Here is an 18,334-nt window from a genome sequence, read left to right on the forward strand (position 1 = left end):
AAGCATTTGAAGCCCCACCCTATTTTAAAAAGAGCACAATCTCATTTGAATTTAAAGTGACAGTCACCAAAACGGTACAATCTTGATCAAAACCTAAAAGGGTCATTTTCAAAAAAGTATAAAATTATATTTGTGAGGTATTTTGAGCTGAAACTTTTTAGAACCACTCTAGAGATATCAGAGAAATGTAAACCACTGCAGAAAGTTCTAACCAGCAGGTCCATGTAATTTACAGTACAGTTACTTAATAAATAACCCACTGTAAATTAAAAGAGTTAACGTATGCTTTTTGTTTTCACAAGCTTTGGAGACGTAACATAAATTTGGCTTTTAAATATTAGGTTACCTAGAGCTTTCGCCATAAGGCTGTGTTCAAAATGAAATCAATGTTAACAAAGTGCACTGTTAAGGGAACACAATTGTAAACATCAAAATCGCTAAAACTGAACAGTAAAATTAGTTTGGAAGCAAATTACACTTAAGAGAGATGACCTTAATGCTTTTTTATTTTTAATAATTCAAACTTTGAATGTTAAAATGTTTTAAATGAATAGGGCATAGGAGGGATAAGTGGGAATAGAACACAGCCAGGAACTATGTTTATAACTACAGCTCCAGAGGTGTAGTTGCGAGTGCTCAAGTTTATGATGCAGTTTGCGAATGTTCGTTAGAGCGACAGATTTGAGAAACTGCAAATCAACAAACTATGTTTGTAACGACAGAACTTGTGACCTTAATTGGCTAACCATGTTTTTGGGAAATGCACCCCTGATTGGTATTTTAAGCTGAAACGTTAAAGACATTCTGCAGACACCAAAGGCTTATCTTACATTTTGTAAAAAGGGTCAAATAGGTGGCCTTGAAAACAGAAAATAAAAATCATACAAATTATTATTATATTATTCATGTTTATTTGATAGCATGCAAAATGTTTATTTAACCTGCATTTTAAAAAAGATGTGACTAAAAACATTACTATAGTTTTATTTTTAAAGAAAAAAACATACTGTGGACCTCTTGATTTGAGCACAGCGCTGGTCTGCTCAGACCTTACAAACAGCACAACAGTTCTGATGGAGAGCTGTAGGCGGAGCTGCGTCTTGGACAGCGTTTGATGTAGAACTGCGTCTTATCTTTCCAGATCCCAAGAGTCATAATAGAGGAAAGAGAAGAAGGAACAAAAGCAGCATAATCTCTCTCATTTCCTGTTATGTTATTGATAGCAAAACGTGAATGCACACTTGCAGACACGTTTTTGTAATGTGTTTATATATAATCACATGTATGTGTGCATGTTTGACCTCAGTCTTTTGCATCGCTCGTGGTGAGACAAATACATAGTACTAAAAACACAATTTCTTTCACAATTTCATGCACACATAATCCCTTAAAAGGAAGAGAAAACTCTATCCCTTGAACTATTTCAACCTCCTATATACCACTAAGGCTAATGCTATGTGTATTTTTCTTTCTTGATTTCTTTCTTTCTTTCTTTCTTTCTTTCTCTCTGCATCTTTCTCTGATTAGTGTAAACATCAATGCAGACGCCTAAATCTCTCTCGGTTAAAGAAGGTTTCTCTCCAAGGCCTGAGGCCAGTGAGTCTGCTCTTCCCCCGAACTCTCTGTACATGAGAGCTTTTACAAATGTAGGAGGGTGAAGCATCCATCGGTTACGCCAGGTGCTTAATTAGGCAAAGATTTAAAATAGAGACCATAACAAAGTTAAGGGGACATGAGTAGGGCAGACACAGGCAGATCACGCAGAGTTCACAGTACTGATACACAGAGCTGTTCTTCCCTCTAGTGGATGTGAATGAAACTGCAAATTTTGTGCAATTCATGTTTATTACTATTAAGCCTCGCAAAATTAACCATGATTTTATTTAAGCAATGGTGAAGTCATCCCTTTTTTGTAGTTTAAAAAGAATACAGTTTTACTTCAAATGATAATGTAAAGCTATGGATACTGTATAGTGAATTTGGGTTTTTTCATAAGTAACTACAAATTAGAAACAAACTTTTAAAAATAGGGAGAGTAACATTTTTTAAGCAATTGCTGTATGCTAGAAAGTTTAATCTTATAATTTATTATTCTGAAGAATTTCTTATTTAAAAATTAAGAAATGAGCAATGCAGAAATAAAAGTTTTGAAAATCTACTTACCCAAAGTTCTGACACTTCAAAAAAGAAGTCATTTAACCTTTTTATTCACAAATCGTTAATGAGCCAAAAGGCTAGGTTTGTACTCGCGGGTCAACAAAAAATGCATTTCCCTCATGAAATAAAATTTGAATAATTTTTAAATCATAATGACTTACTTTCTCATTACTGTATAATGAGATATTTTCTCGTAATAATGACAAAGTTTCTTATAATAATGACTTATTTTCTCGCATTAAGGACTTAAAAAAAAATCTGTTAATAATAATATTATGAGAAGTCATTATTACGAGAAAGTAGAACATTATTATGAGAAAGTTTCTCATTATTATGAAAAAAATTCTCATCATTATGAGATGTTAAGCAGTTATTATGATAAAATATCTCATTATTACCAGAAAAAGCTTTATGGTATGTTCACACATACGAGGAATTTGCTTTCGTGACAGAGATTCTACAGTGCAACAGAATTACAGAGACAGGACAAAAAACATATAATAAATATATTTTAAAAATAGAAGTAGTGAATGCTAATATAGTAAGAAAGTCAATGTTATGAGAAAGTAAGACATTATTTTGAGACAGTTTATCATTATTTTGAGGTTAAGTCATTATTATGAAATAGTAAGTCATTAATAAGATAAAATAAGTAATTTTAATCGAAAATTTTGTCATTACGAGATGTTAAGTCATTATTGCGAAAAAAATATCTCATTATAATGAGAAAGCACATCAATATTATGAGAAAGTTTCTCATTATTATGAGATGTTAAGTCATTATTATGAGAAAATAAGACATTATTTTGAGAAAGTCTCTCATTATTATGAGATGTTAAGTCATCATTATGATAAAATAAGACATTATTAAAAGAAAAATTATCATTACGAGATGTTATGTCATTATTACGAGGAAATATCTCATTATGAGAAAGTTTCTTATTATTATGAGATATTAAGTCATTTTTACAAGAAACTAAGTCATTTATTTGATAAAATAAGTCATTATTATAAGAAAGTCCTTAATACGATTAAAGTAGTCATTATTATAAGAATCTTTGTCATTACGAGATGTTAAATCATTACAAGCAAATATCCCATTATAATGAGAAAGTAAGTCATTATTATGCCTTGCAAATTATTTTATTTCATGGTGAAAACGGACTTCCACAGTTTTGTGGTCCAAGCAGGGGAAATAATTCAACAACTTTACAGCAATTCTATTCATTAAATCTATTCATCCATTTCTGTCATGAAAGACTATATTCATTTCATGTCAGTCGTTGTTGCTCATTCAAAGGTGGCTTTTTTTCATACAACACCATCAATCCCTTCTGAAGGGCTTGACAGAGAGTAATGTGTGTCGGGATGCTGCTTTCAGCAAAGACAGAGAGAAGCCCTTTTATTACGTATACTAATCAACAATTGTCCAGTGAAAGGGTCAACCAACAATATGGTAGGCAAAATAAGAAGTAAACATCAAGAACACAAGTACTCATATTACCAGTTAAAACAATTCACTTTATCCATACTGTAAACACACCTGAATTTGTGTTTAATGCCTCTAGGTGTGATACAATTAACCACACAGAACAAATACCAAACCACTTTAACACATTCCTCAAATAAACAAAACGACCTTCAATGCACTATAAACCGTCTTATATTTATAGATAAACACAGATGTGCATTTATTTGGAAATGTATTTCTCTTACAAGTCAGACCTGCATCATGACATGGGTCCATATGCTGCAGAGGTACACATGTACAAACATCCACATACGTGCATATATACATATTTCAAATTTGAAGACAATTGCACTAACCTGTTAAGACGGATCAATAGATGCAGTAAAAATACAGTCCAAAAGTACGCACACACATACACACACCGTATTACATAGGAGACTAGAGTTTAGAGAGAGACTGAGAGAGAGAGGAGGAGTTAGGCCTCCTGCACACACACACACACACACACACACACACACACACACACACACACACACACTTTGACTGAGCTGTGCATCGGCTCCAGCTGGCCTGTCTTTCAGTTAAGCACTGGGCTGATCTGTTCCCAGTACATAAAGATGCCACTATCTCCACTCACAACTGCCTATAAACTCAATTAAGTCTGTCAGACACTCTCTCTCCTCCTATATCCGTCTCCCAGACTCCCTTTCTTTCTCCACTAGAACCAGATGAGCTAATCTGTAACATATATGTTCAGAACTGCTTTTCCCCCTCTCTGCTTCTTTATAACCTTTAATATTTGCCCTCACTTTAACCCAGAAATGCTAATTGTAATTGGGCTCAATTCACATGTCTCATTTTTTTAATCATTTAGCTGATCGCTGGGTATGGTGAGAGCACTTTTATTAGCTTAGCTAAGCTTAGATCATTGAATTGGATTAAACCATTAGCATCTCAAAAAAAAAGTTACTAAACAATGTAACTAAAGTAGAGTCAAGCTTATCGAACGTTAACTTTTTTATTATTTATGAGTGAGATGCTAATGGTCTAATTCAATTCATGATTTATGCTAAGCTAAGCTAAAAGTGCTCCAGTCAGATCTGATCATCTGAATTGATTAAAAAATGGTAAAACTTGACAGTTTAACTCTATTCTGTTAAATTGGTCTTTTTTAAAAATCATTGGAGTGTTCCATACTGAACAATTTTGAGAAACTGAATCAGTTTTAATTTAACTAAATTATGACTATGAGCATTCTACCTTTACACTGCTTCATGTCTGAAATGCTGAATATGTTTCACAATCGGGGTGACGCGGTGGCGCAGTAGTTAGTGCTGTCGCCTCACAGCGAGAAGGTCGCTGGTTCCAGCCTCGGCTGAATCAGTTGGCATTTCTGTATGGAGTTTGCATGTTCTCCCCGCATTCGCGTGTGTTTCCTCCGGGTCCTCCGGATTCCCCCACAAGTTCAATGACATGTGGTATAGGTGAATTGGGGAAGCTAAAATTGTCCTTAGTGTATGAGTGTGAATGAGAGTGTGTATCTGTTCCACAGAGATGGGTTGCAGCTGGAAAGGCATCAACTGCGTAAAAAATAGGCTGGATAAGTTGGCGGTTCATTCCGCTGTGATGACCTGAGATGAATAAAGGGACTAAGCTGAAAAGAAATTAAATAAATAAATGGATGTTCCACAATCAGAAATATTTTTGAGTTTTTCTTCATTTCTTTTTCATTATTTCTCCATCTAAATAAAGCTGATTTGACTCAATCTACATTGCAAAAGTGCTTTATATAAATAAAGATGACATTGCATTAAAAGAACAACAGAAAAAATGCAAATGTCCCAACTTCTAGAATTTTACTACACCACATAAAGGCCTACAGTTTTTTCCTTTCTAATTCCATTGATCTCATTTAATCTATTTTGATTACTCTTCTATGAATACTGTTAAAGTGAATACTACAATCAGGGAGCCTATAAAATATTTAGTGCACATTGGAGGTCTGGTCTATTTTAATTTGGTAAAATATTATTGTTTTGAGAAATAAACTCAATAATATAAATTCATAATTTTGTAGAGCATGAAAGAGGAAAAATTTGCTTTTTCAAACTAGCCCCAATGTTCAATATCGCATGAAATCGACGTGAATAATAAAGAAGCATTATTATGTTATCATCGGTAAATCTCCTCCAAAGGCCAGAGGGCGCCCTTGCATGGGAACTCCAAACACACACACAGAAGAAATCCAGGAATTCCTCAGTGTATTGCAGTAAAAACAGTTTTTATTTATTCAATTTATTCTGATATGGACTAACAGACTATCGGTCAAGATGACCTGTATCTGCTACTTTTCATTATGACTTTTAAATATGTGTGCCTCTGTTTCCTAGCAAGTTTATGTTATCAAAAACATAACTTTCTGTTGGCAAAAAACATATATTTACTTCAGATGCCACAAAAAGCCTCTTTTGACACTCGACCCTGCCACCTAAAATTAAAAAAAAGCAAACACCCTACTGTGATAGGTTTTTTTTTTTTTGACCCTTTAGCAGGTCCAAATTTTTGTACTCAAAGTAATTAATTGCTTTTTCATTATGATATTATCATTGTATTTAATTCAACACAGGCTAATTCTGAAAACATAGCCCAATATACATTTCTGGAGATCGTGAATTATGTAGCCAGAAGTACGTATGGCTGCATACCATACCATTTTTACCTTGAAAACATGGTAAAAATCAGACAAGGGCTTTTCTTTTTTTGGATTGCTTTTAAAAACACTGTTGGTTAGGTTTAGGGAAGGAGTGGGAGGGGCAATCTGTGGTTTTTAAAACACGATTGGTTAGGTTCAGAGAAGAAGGTGAGTGGTCAGTCAATTGGCCAGTCAATCAGTTGACTGCAGCCTCTGGTGGATTTGCGTGACAACAGCAGGCTTGAATGGAACTCGCGAGAGAAATTTGAGATCTATAAAAGTGTACACAGCGGCTTGTGAAAAAACAAAATGTAAAAAAAAATTAATAAAAAAAAAACTTTGCTCCTGGGACATATTTGCTTCTCTACAGAAATGTATATAGAGATACTTTTCAGAATGAGCCTGGGTTGATTTAATTATTTACTTTGTCAAATCAAATATTTTCAGGAAAAAAAGTGCATTACACTTTATCAGTCAACAACCAGATCATATAACAACAGAAAGAATGTATAAATGTTTTGTTCATATGAAAACTGAGAGCAGATTCATGTCTGCATAGTGCACTTTATGAAATGGATCCTAAGGAATTTAAGACGGCAGTTTACATTCCACCAAAGTTTCTCACATAATAATCTAAACCTGTTAATCCATTGGTTATTGCAGTATGACACACTCAGTGTAACAGCTAAATTACTGAGCAACATTACACATGTACTGTATATGGGCCCAAACACACACTGATGTTATGATGCTAACACTTCACTCTGACCTACAGCTAATGGAGCTCATGCTGATTGATGCTCTAAAGACCGTATTGTATGTGCGTCTCCCTCAAACTGGCCAGAGGGCAAACTGACAAAGACTTCCCTTCCCATACACCCACTCGCATAACCCTCTGTCACCACCATTAAATCTGACACTGATCTCTGTGCGAGAGTCAGAGATTCCACAATAAGGACATAATTGAGACTGAGACACTGCACAGATGCGAGAGACACACAAATATACACGACACTCATTTCACACAAATAGTCTGCAAGGCATAACTTGTAGCCTAAGCATCCACCATCAGCTTTAACAAGCATTTAATGTGGGATTGAGAGGTTCAGCAGGGGTAAGTGGCCCCTACTGGTAGAAGGTGAAGTTTACAGTTCATAAAGCAAAGAGCAAATTTCTGCTGAGATGTTGAGATGTCAAATTAAAAGTGAAAAGATGTCAAGTAAGATTAAAGTCTCAAAAACTTTAATATTTTATAAACATCGTACAATAAAAATGTTTAACATTCCAGAATTTACACTGCAAGAATTATGATTAATGTTGTTGTTTCAAATTGAAAATGTTAATTTACTTACTTTATTCTCGTGATTTTCTACTCGTGTGATGATATATGAAACATTTTGCATATTATGTATACAAATAAAAGAGAATGTCTGTTTTCAAATATAGAAGCCATTGGGCTTTTTTATATTTAATTAAATATAAAAATAATACAGGCATCACGGTGGTGCAGTGGGTAGCACATTCGCCTAGGCAACAATGTCACTGGTTCAAGCCCTGGCTGGGTCAGTTGGCATTTCTGTGTGGAGTTTGCATGTTCTCCCCGTGTTGACGTGGGTTTGCTCCAGGTGCTCTGGTTTCTGGTTTGAATGCAAGAGTGTATGGGTGTTTCCCAGTGTTGGATTGCGGTTGGAAGGGCATCCGCGTTAAACATTCTGTATGCAGGATAAGTTGGCGGTTCATTCCGCTGTCTCTACCCTTGATTAATAAAGGGACTAAGCCAAAAAGAAAATGAATGAATGAATGAATGAATGAATGAATGAATGAATGAATGAATGAATGAATGAATGAAAAATAATATTTTAGATCATTCAAATCCACTTTGTTTTGTTTTGTTTTTTGGATATCGGATACATTTTTAAAACACTGATATGCTGATGCAGCTATTTTTTTATTCACCAAGGATTTTTTTTAATCGACCAAAAGTGAAAAATTATAATCTCACAATTAATTTCTTATGTGGAATAAATGTTTGAGTTGAAATCAGTAAATCAGTTTTCATAGAATAATCCAATATTAAAATTGCATACACACACACAAACACACACACACACACACACACACACACACACACACACACACACACACACACACACACACATACACATATTTGCATGTACAAATCAGAAAACGTTGGAACAGTAAGGAAAACGCAAATAAAAAAGAAAGTAGGGATTTCTAAGTCTACTTTGACTTGTATTTCATTGCAGACAATAATTACACAAAATATTTAATCTTTTGTCTGGTCAACTTTTTTTTATTACTTGATATACGTCCTTTCCTGTCATTCTTGCAACACATTCCAAATAAAGTTGTGACAGGAGCAGTTTAGGACTAGAAATCAGGTAAATGGTTAAATAATGATGTGATTCGAAACAGGTGATGTCAACAGGGGATTGCAATAATGATTTGGTACAAAAGCAGCATCCAAGAATGGTCTAGTCCAGGGGTGGCCAACCCTGTTCCTGGAGAGCCACCTTCCTGCAGATTTCAGTTGCAACCCATATCAAACACACCTGCCTGTAATTATCACGTGGTCTTCAGGTCCTAGTCCTAGGCTCCTAGTTAATTGGATCAGGTGTGTTTGATATGGGTAGCAACTGAAATCTGCAGGAAGGTGGCTCTCCAGGAACAGGGTTGGCCACCCCTGGTCTAGTCCTTTAGAAGTAAAAATGGGCCGAGGATCGCCAGTTTGCCAACAAATACATGAGAATGATTGAAATGTTTAAAAGCAGTTTACCTCAAAGAAAGACAGGAAGACATATAGGCTGCTTTTACACTGCAGATCTTGATGGTCAATTCCGATTTTGTGACTCTATCTGATTTTTTTTTGATGACCTGCTTAAATTATCTTTTAAAAGTGACTCATATTCGATCATCTGCAGTTACACAGCAAACGGCAAAGGTGCAATGACCAAAAAAAAAAAAAAAAAGAGCGGGCGCTGACTAACAGATGATAATTAAAGTGTGCTATTTTTTTCTATTCCTGTATGTAATCTGTTTGCAGCTTTTGACAAGCTGTTTTACCATAGTTAATGACAGAAAGGTTCTCATTTGTCCATTTTCTTTTGATATAGGCTTTTTGTAAATCTTTAGGCATCTTAATGTAATGTCCATGGCATGATTTATGCACGTGATGTAGCTATGCACTAGTTTTATATTAGTTTATATTTGTTACATGGCGGACATTGCACTCTCTCGCTCTTGTTAACATGCTTAAATACCTGTGCTATTTACCTTATTCTAAAATGCGGAAGTGCGCCTGTTTTCGCGATTGTCTTAGAACTTCCGATTCAGTCGCCTATGGGAGAAATGACTAGGAATAATAAACGGCAGAAAATGGCCAAACTATTTGCTCAACAAACAAATGTTTGCATGACTACACAGACCAAGTAGCATAATATAATAAGAAAATATTAAATTGCAACATTAAGCAGCGTAACGAGCAGTTGTTAACGTCAAAAAATGAATGGAAGTGAATGTGACCGGAAGTCGCGAGACAAAAAGATTCAAATGGCAGCGCCCACTCGTCAGCTGAGAATAAGGTGAATATGATAATATGAAAGCTGTTTAAGTCCTTGTGTATGAGATTTAAGCATTGGGACTCTGCTGAAGTTCGTTCTGAAATGAAAGTGTCAGACTTGATGTCAATCGCATTGACAGGTAAAAATCAGATCTACCTGCTTACACTGCAGACACGAGAACACAGATCCAATTCATATTGGATAAATTTCCACATATGAAAAAGGCCTGAATCTGATTTGAGTTAATCGCAATCCATTTGATTTGTTCCTGCTTACATGTATATGAGCCATATTCGATCTGTGCCACATAGGAGAAAAAAATCGGAATTGACACTTGAACAGTGCAGTGTAGATGTATCCTTAGATATTTCACCTTCAACAGTGAAGAACATCATTAAAAGATTCAATGAACCTGATGGAATTTCACTGCATAAAGGACATGGCTAAACTGAACAACCGTGATCTCCGATCCCTCAGGCGGCGCTGCATCAAGTATCATCATTCATCTATAAGCCATATCACTACATGGGCTCAGTAATACTTTGGCAAAACTCTATCAAGAACCACAATCTGTAGTTACATCAACAAATGGCAGTTAAAACTGTACTGAGCCAAAAGGAAGCCCTATGCTAACAGTATCCAGAAGCGCCGTTGACTTTTCTGGGCTTGGAGGCATCTGGCATGGACCATCACACAGTGAAGAATGTGTACTGTAGTCAGATGAATCAGCATTTCAGGGTTCTTTTTTAGTAGAAATGGACGCCGTGTCCACCGGACCAAAGGAGAAAGGATCATCTAGACCAGGGGTCACCAATCTCGGTCCTGGAGGGCCAGTGTCCCTGCAGAGTTTAGCTCCAACTTGCCTCAACATACTGCCTGGGTGTTTCAAGTATACCTTGTAAAACCTTGATTAGCTTGTTCAGGTGTGTTTGATTAGGGTTGGAGCTAAAATCTGCAGGACACCAGGAACAAGTTTGAAGACCCCTGATCTAGACTGTTATGAGCAACAAGTTCAAAGGCCAGGCACTGTCATGGTATGGGGTTGTGTCAGTGCCCTCGCAAATGTAACTTGCACTTCTGTGATGCACTATTAATGCTGAAATGTACATAGAGATTTTGGAGCACAAAATGCTGCCTTCTTTCCCAGGGATGCCCATGCATGTTGACAACACAATGCAAAACCACATTCTGCACACATTACAAAGTCCTGGCTACAAAGAAAAAGCATACAGGTACTTGACTGACCTGCCTGCAGTCCCAGCTGAATGTGTGTTACATCTTAAAGTGCAAAATGTGACAAGGAAGACCACAATTTGAACTCAAACATTTATTCCAAATAAGAAACAATTTGTGAGGTTAAAATTTGTGACTTAAGGTTGATTTAATACATCAACAGTAAATCAACAACAGTGTTAACAAAAATTGATATATTATCCAAAAAAAAAAAAAAACAGAAGAAAGTGGATTTAAATGATCTAAAATATTATCGTTATGCTTTATTAAATATAAAAAAACACTATGGCTAAGCAAATGCCTCTTTTTCTTTGCAACAGTGATAGACAGAAAATATTTTGAGTGATATGAGAAGCTGAGTTGGGTTAACCAGCAAAAGAGAATAGAGCCGTGACCTCAGCGCACCATTGGGAGGTGTGTGTGGTCAGGGAAAAGCTCCTAATGTGAGCCTGAAGCATCCAAGATGAGCGAGCGTGTGCCAGGACAAGCAGCCAGCCCGAAGACTCAGACTCAAAGGACGAGCGGAATGAAAGGCACGTAGTGAAGCAAAAAACATAGGTTATGAATTCATCCCCTCGCAAAGAAGAAAACATTTCAAACAATGAACGGTTTTAAGAGAGGGAGACGTGCACAAACCAGTCCAAAGCCTCTAGTGTCTGAAGTAATCTTTTCCATAGTCTACTAACACTAGACTGGGTGGTCAGCTATGTCCTCTTAACCTCAAAAATCTCCCCAAATAAACACAAGTGATCTTGGAAAAGTATTTAATAAAAGGATCTGGTGCCCCTTGTGCCCTCTGCTTCAAGCCTCTTAGAGAACGTAAACAAACCAAACAGCGAAAGAAACCTGATTGACTTATTATACAGAAGAAATGGCCATAATTCACTGCAGACCATAATGATAGTGGAGACTTCATTTGCTCTAAAAGAGATATTTGCAAACAGTTCAACAGCAACTCAATAGCTGGAACGGGCTGATTTTAAAGGAAAGGAACAACAAAGCAAGGCTCAGGGGAAGAAAGAGGGTGTGAGAGAAATATGGAGCGAGCGCTATTGCTCTGGAATGGACGCCTAGCTGAGATAACTATCAACACTGTGAGAATTTTGTGCTGGAAAAGAAGGAGCTGTGTTGGAAATGGTTGCTTCTTTGTTGTCCACATGACTGGATTAATACGAACATGGAAAGTGGAAAACATCTGCTGAGCATTACGAGCCGTCGGGGGACGCCCATGCACCTCTCGCGCCTTGGAGCCTCACAAACACACGTGCAAAAAAAAAAAAAAGACACACATCCACTCGATCACACTCACACAATCCACACGGTGCTCATTTCCTGCCCGGAGACCAGGACCAGGCCGTAAGCACCAATTCTACACTCTTACACTAAAGTTTCATCCATAGAGGCTTTTCCACATCAGCATATAATATAATACAGTAAAACATAAGCACGCCATCTGCACACTTATTCAAGCAGATACTCGATCAGCACTAACTCGCTGAGGAATGTAAAACCAGCAAGGACAAAATGGAGAGGATGACATCATAGCGAATGGAAGTGCTTTAAAGTGCTAGATGATGTAATTGCAGGCACGAGTGTTGAGCATCAGTTCACAACTTGGCTCATAATGTTTGTTAATGTAATTAGACAGCATGGAGTGGGGCTGCAGGTGATCTGGCCAAAAAATTGCTGTATTTTTTGGCTGAATTGTGATCTATGGTGCATATTTCTGTATTTTTACTTTTTTTATTTGGATAACAAAAAAATCTGCATTTGTTTTCAACCCAGGCTCAACTCTTTATTATCTTGAATGTTTCAAAATGTAAGATCCATTGCAACAGATATGTTTGGTTGAATATTTCAGATGACAAATCCACTAAAGGGTGCTGTATAGACTTCTGTGATTTTAAAATCTGTTCCTTATGACAGTATCCCCAACCCTCGGGCCTTGGACCAGTACCAGTCCGTGGATGAATTGGTACCGGGCCACACAAGAAATCATTATTTCTGAGTCTGAACAATCTTTTATTTTGAAAAATGATCATATTCTCTCTTACATCTCGGTCAGTTGAGTGCCAAAATTTTACCTACAAGCTAGAAAAATGAATGAGTAAAAAACAAACGTCTTTGGAATGAAAGGCCCAGTGAAGGAGCCGCAAACTTCCAAGAAATGAGCCCTCAACCCATTTGTCAACAAATCAGGTGCATCTAGTATGTCTGTGAAAAAGATCAACTGCCAGTGTTGCCATTTATTTCCAATGAAAAGTAGACCACCAAAGGACGCTGTCGACTGACTGACTGAATGACCAATCGACTGACCCACCCCCCTCCTTCCCTAAACCCAACCAACAGTGTTTTCAAAAGCACCGACTGACCATCTCCCACCCACTTCCCTAAACTCAACTGACAGTGTTTTCAATAGCAGTCCAGAAAAAAAAGCCCTCACCTGATTTTTTCCACATTTTCAGATTTTACCACATCCTTACCCTGTTATTTACTTGTTTATTTTATTTTTTGGCTTCTGTTTTTGTATTACCTGCTTTCTGGAACCATTCCTCACTGGACTGATCCGTCATGGTCAACACCTCTGTGTCTCAAGTCCACCAATGTACAGGGCGAGCTAACTGGACAAACTGGTAACAGCAGGAAAGCTGTCCATATGAAGATAAGTTATCAGCTGGTAAGCGAGAAAAGGAACGGCGTCATACCGCCCCGTAGCATTCGTTTTAAAACAAATGAACCTCTGGCTACATAGTGCGCGCTCCAGAAATGTATATGGGGTACATTTTCAAAATGAGTCTATGTTGCAACTACAGGAGACTCCCAGGAAAAACAGAAGTGTTGGCAGGTATGGTTATCAAAGGATTGTGATTTCTCATTTTGTAAGTGTTGTTTTATTTGTATGCATTTTCTTAACTCACAGTGCATTTTGAGCTCTCTTGAGCTCAAAATTGCAAGTTTATATCGATTGCAAGTTTATATCTCACAATTATATTACACAAACAGACATTTTAGTGGTGCTCACATCAAACTACTGTATATCAATATAAATTCTATTGCCTCATACCCTATTGTTTATAAAAAATAAATATCAAAATTTTTCACAAACTCAACATACCTCACATTCATAACTAACATCCTATACACTATACATGCAGCTACTAAACCCTTATACAGCAGGTGATTCACATCAGGCTTCCATCCCACTGACTTTCTGAAAGGAGCTGATTGGCTGAGCGTGAATGCGCAAATATCCAAAAGCGAGCAGATGATTCAGACTCTCTCTGTAGACGTGTTGTCAGATCTGACTTCCTGTTAGGATGTGTTTGTCTTATCTAAATATTAATCACGATAACAGAATCCAAAAATCTGCAGCAAGACCCACACTGGGCACATACTATTGAGTCTTGTCAGCAGGTCTGGGGATTTAGCTATCCCAGCATGCCTGTCAATGTCGTAGCATGGCACTAAGGCGGCAGAACATTCTCAGCAGTTACCTCTAAAAATAAACAACAACGACAACAACAAGCGATGGGGTTAGCACCGAGCTGCATCTGCCAAATATGAGCTAATACCATTAGCCAAGAGGGCATAAAAAGACAAAAACGATTTACAGTTACCTCAGCAAAATACGAGCAATTTAAGAAGCTAAACCACCGCAACTCCTGAAGCACATCTATAATGCAAATCTAAACCATCCCAAGTTCCCTCACTAATTTAAATACTGCCAGAAACATTTAGAGATTGAAAACACTGTTATGCTCAGTAAAATCCTCTCAAAGCACCACCACACATCTGGCCAGACCTCAGTGTTTATAAAGACTTACACTGAGTAAAGCAATGCTCCCAGACTACATAACCTACTTTCACTGCAAAAGTTGGCAGCCAAAGTCTGACAGTTACTTTAGTGTAGATTGGTTTACTTAAATTAGGTTTGAAATCATTAATCAGCATTATTAACAACAATGAGAAAAAATGTGGACATTTAAAAAAAAAAAAAAGATAAATCTATTAAAGAGCCCATATTATGGGTTTTTGAAAATTCCCCTCCATGTAGTGTGTAACACAGCTCTAAGTGAAGTGAAGTATCCAGCTAAGGCTTAAATCTGTAAGAGTACAGTGTTTAAAATGGTTGATTCATTTATAAAAGAGTCGACTCATAGTGCTTCAAACGAGTCGCCTTGATACCGAGTCATTAGGTGTTTCGCCATGACGTACGAACGAAACCAAGTTATTCACGTGCACGCGCAAACCCGGGAGATTTCAAACCTGAGGCCCCGCCCTCTGACGCAGAAACCCAGACAGACACACACACACACCCACAAACACACGCACACAAACATGCCGGTCGATTGAAGTCACACTGCAGATGGATATTATATCGAGTCTCTACCCAAAGATGAAACCTTAGCATTATAACCAAGCAGTTGGAAACTACTGGAAACTTCTGGAAGCAACATGCTACAAAGAATACTTCATCTGCGTTTGTTAAAGGAAGGATCAGTAAAGAGTAAGTTACTGATGGACGTCAGGATGGGTTTCTTCCTTCATTTCTCAAGTGTAAGTACGTGCGATTAAAGTTGTTGCCTCGTTGACTCTAGCTTGCAAATGTATTTAGTTGTGATTTGTTACTTGTAAGCGCGTGTACTGTATCAGGTTAACTGGCTATATTCTTTTATCGCGTGCAAAATCACATTAAAAACGTGACGCGTGCTGCTTTGTTTATGGAGCTCCGTGGTAGAGGTCTGCATAAATTTCTGAATAAATCGCGGGAATGGTCGGTAACGGGTTTAATTTGGGACGGGAGCGGGCTGTCTAGCAATATCACAGATATTGCTATGCGAATGAGAGAGCTTTGCCTATGTGTCTGCTTGGTGCTTGTGTGTGTGTGTGTGTGTGTGTGTGTGTGTGTGTGTGTGTGTGTGTGTGTGTGTGTGTGTGTGTGTGTGTGTGTGTGTGTGTGTGTGTGTGTGTGTGTGTGTGTGTGTGTGTGTTAGTGCGCACGCGCGCGTATGAGAGAGAGAGAGAGAGAGAGAGAGAGAGAGAGAGAGAGAGAGAGAGAGAGAGAGAGAGAGAGAGAGAGAGAGAGAGAGAGAGAGAGAGAGAGAGAGAGAGCTTTGTGTGCTTGGTGCTGTGTGTGTGTTTATACAGACAGCTTGGCTGTCTGGACTGTATAGCTGGGTGATTTTTGGTTGTGTTCTCCCCCGCTCTAGCGGGATCGGGCGCGGCGGGCAGAAAATGGGGCAGGTTCTCAGGCTAAAACTTGGCGGGTGCAGGCGGAAGCGGGAGCGTTATCGTGCGGAGGTGTGTGTGTTTTTGTGTGTGTGTGGCAGCTAAAATCCACGCCTACACTATCGAGCGTGTATGAACTGTGATTACTTTTTATATTGCTGATTAACTATTGGGCATTTCACTCTCCGACTGAAGGCAGTCGACCAATCGCGACAAACTGTCATCGGTCCAATCAGCACAGATTAGCTTCGCGCTAAGGAGGGGTTTGGGAACAAATGAATCACTGGACGATTCATACGGGAGTCGCTGGGATAATTAGGTAAAAATAAATGCAGATTATAAGACCATGAAAGTGTTTTTTGACCTTGCATGCATAATAGACTGTTGTTGGAGACCCTTACAACCAAGATATGACCCTATTTCATGTATAATATGGGCTCTTTAATAATAATAATAATAATAATAACAATTCCTTATATTTATTCAACACTTTTCTGGACACTCAAAGAGCTTTACACATTAGGGGGAATCTCCTCATCCACCACCAGTGTGCAGCATCCACCTGGATGACGTGACAGCAGCCATTTTGCACCAGACTACACAGTCAGAGAGTCAGGACCTCGGTTTAACATCTCATTTGAAAGACAATCCTCACTGACAGCGCTCACTGAGCAGTATCCGCTTGTTAAGTGATGACGTGTTGGTGACATATGTAAAACTGTTTCCGGGTCCAAGCCGCCACTCATTTGAGTTGAGAAATTATTTGTTTATGATCACTTTTTATTCATATCACACATTAAAGTTCACGACAAACAATCTCTGGGCTGGCTGCATCACAAATACCAAAATGTTAACAATTTATAAAAAAATGAATGACTTTCTGGCCATCAGATATTAGGCATGGACATATATATTGCGATCGTGGTTTTCGAAAGTATTAAATGGCTTTGTAAACGCTTATAATTACCACTTCATGAGTCTCCCTTATACATTTGAATTGAGCTCTTGGACCCGGAAGCCGCTTCGTGTGACATCACACTTAACAACCAGATAGTGTCCCCGTCACTATACAGGGCCAATAAGGACCCACACAGACCACATGTTGAACGCCCCTTGCTGTTGTCTCACTAACACCACTTTCGGCAGCAACCTAGCTTTTCCATGTGGTCCCCCATCCAGGTACTGACTAGGCGCAGCCCTCCTTGGCTTTAATGGGCAACCATGTGAGAGTTGTAAAGAGCTAGCTGCTGGCTATTGATTTCTTTTGATATTCATTTTTTTCAGCTTAGTCCCTTTGTCATTGTTTGGACTCCATTATAGCTTTCAAAATATCTTCGTTATTTCCATCTGAAGTTACTGCTTCGTCATCATCCTCGTCAGGACCGTCACCAGCTGCCACGGCGTTTCTTTTTTTTTTTTTTTTGTCTTTTTTGGCACCTTTGCGTTACATTTCACTTCCCTATACTCTTATTTTTGTGTTGCTTGACTTCAGATGCAATTCTGGTTGGTATTGTAGGATTGACAAATCGCAAACTAGCAGCAGAGCTAAAAAGTTTCGACCTCTCAGCACCTCGCCATAATCGGAAGTTTAGTCCCTTTATTAATCTGGGGTCGCCACAGTGGAATGAACCGCTAACTTATCCAGCATATGTTTTACACAGCAGATGCCCTTCCAGCTGCAACCCATCTCTGGGAAACATCCATGCACACTCATACACAACAAACAATTTAGCCTACCCAATTCAACTGTACTGCATGTCTTTGGACTGTGGGAGAACCTGGAGGACCCGGAGGAAACCCATGCGAACATGGGTAGAACATGCAAACTCCACATAGAAACACCAACTGACCCAGCCGAGGCTCGAATCAGTGTCCTTCTTGCTGTGAGGCAACAGCCCTACCTACTGTGCCACTGCATCGCCCTCTTTTGATATTTAGGTACAATTTTTAGAGAGACGCAAAATTAATTTA

At 38.1% G+C, this 18,334-nt stretch overlaps 1 protein-coding gene and 1 long non-coding RNA gene across 5 annotated transcripts in view; one reads left to right on the top strand and one right to left on the bottom strand.

Annotated features, from left to right (window-relative positions):
• nhsl2 (NHS-like 2) overlaps positions 1 to 18,334 on the bottom strand; it is a 145,409-nt gene that overhangs the window by 98,154 nt on the left and 28,921 nt on the right. The window lies entirely within an intron of this gene.
• LOC141375132 (uncharacterized) lies at positions 6,391 to 13,064 on the top strand. Its single transcript, XR_015496237.1, has 3 exons — positions 6,391 to 9,603; positions 9,923 to 10,707; positions 11,049 to 13,064. It is a non-coding gene; the product is annotated as an uncharacterized LOC141375132 (long non-coding RNA).

This window comes from Danio rerio, chromosome 7 (genome assembly GCF_052040795.2).
Source record: "Danio rerio strain M-AB ecotype USA chromosome 7, GRCz13ab, whole genome shotgun sequence".
Lineage (NCBI taxonomy): Eukaryota > Metazoa > Chordata > Actinopteri > Cypriniformes > Danionidae > Danio > Danio rerio.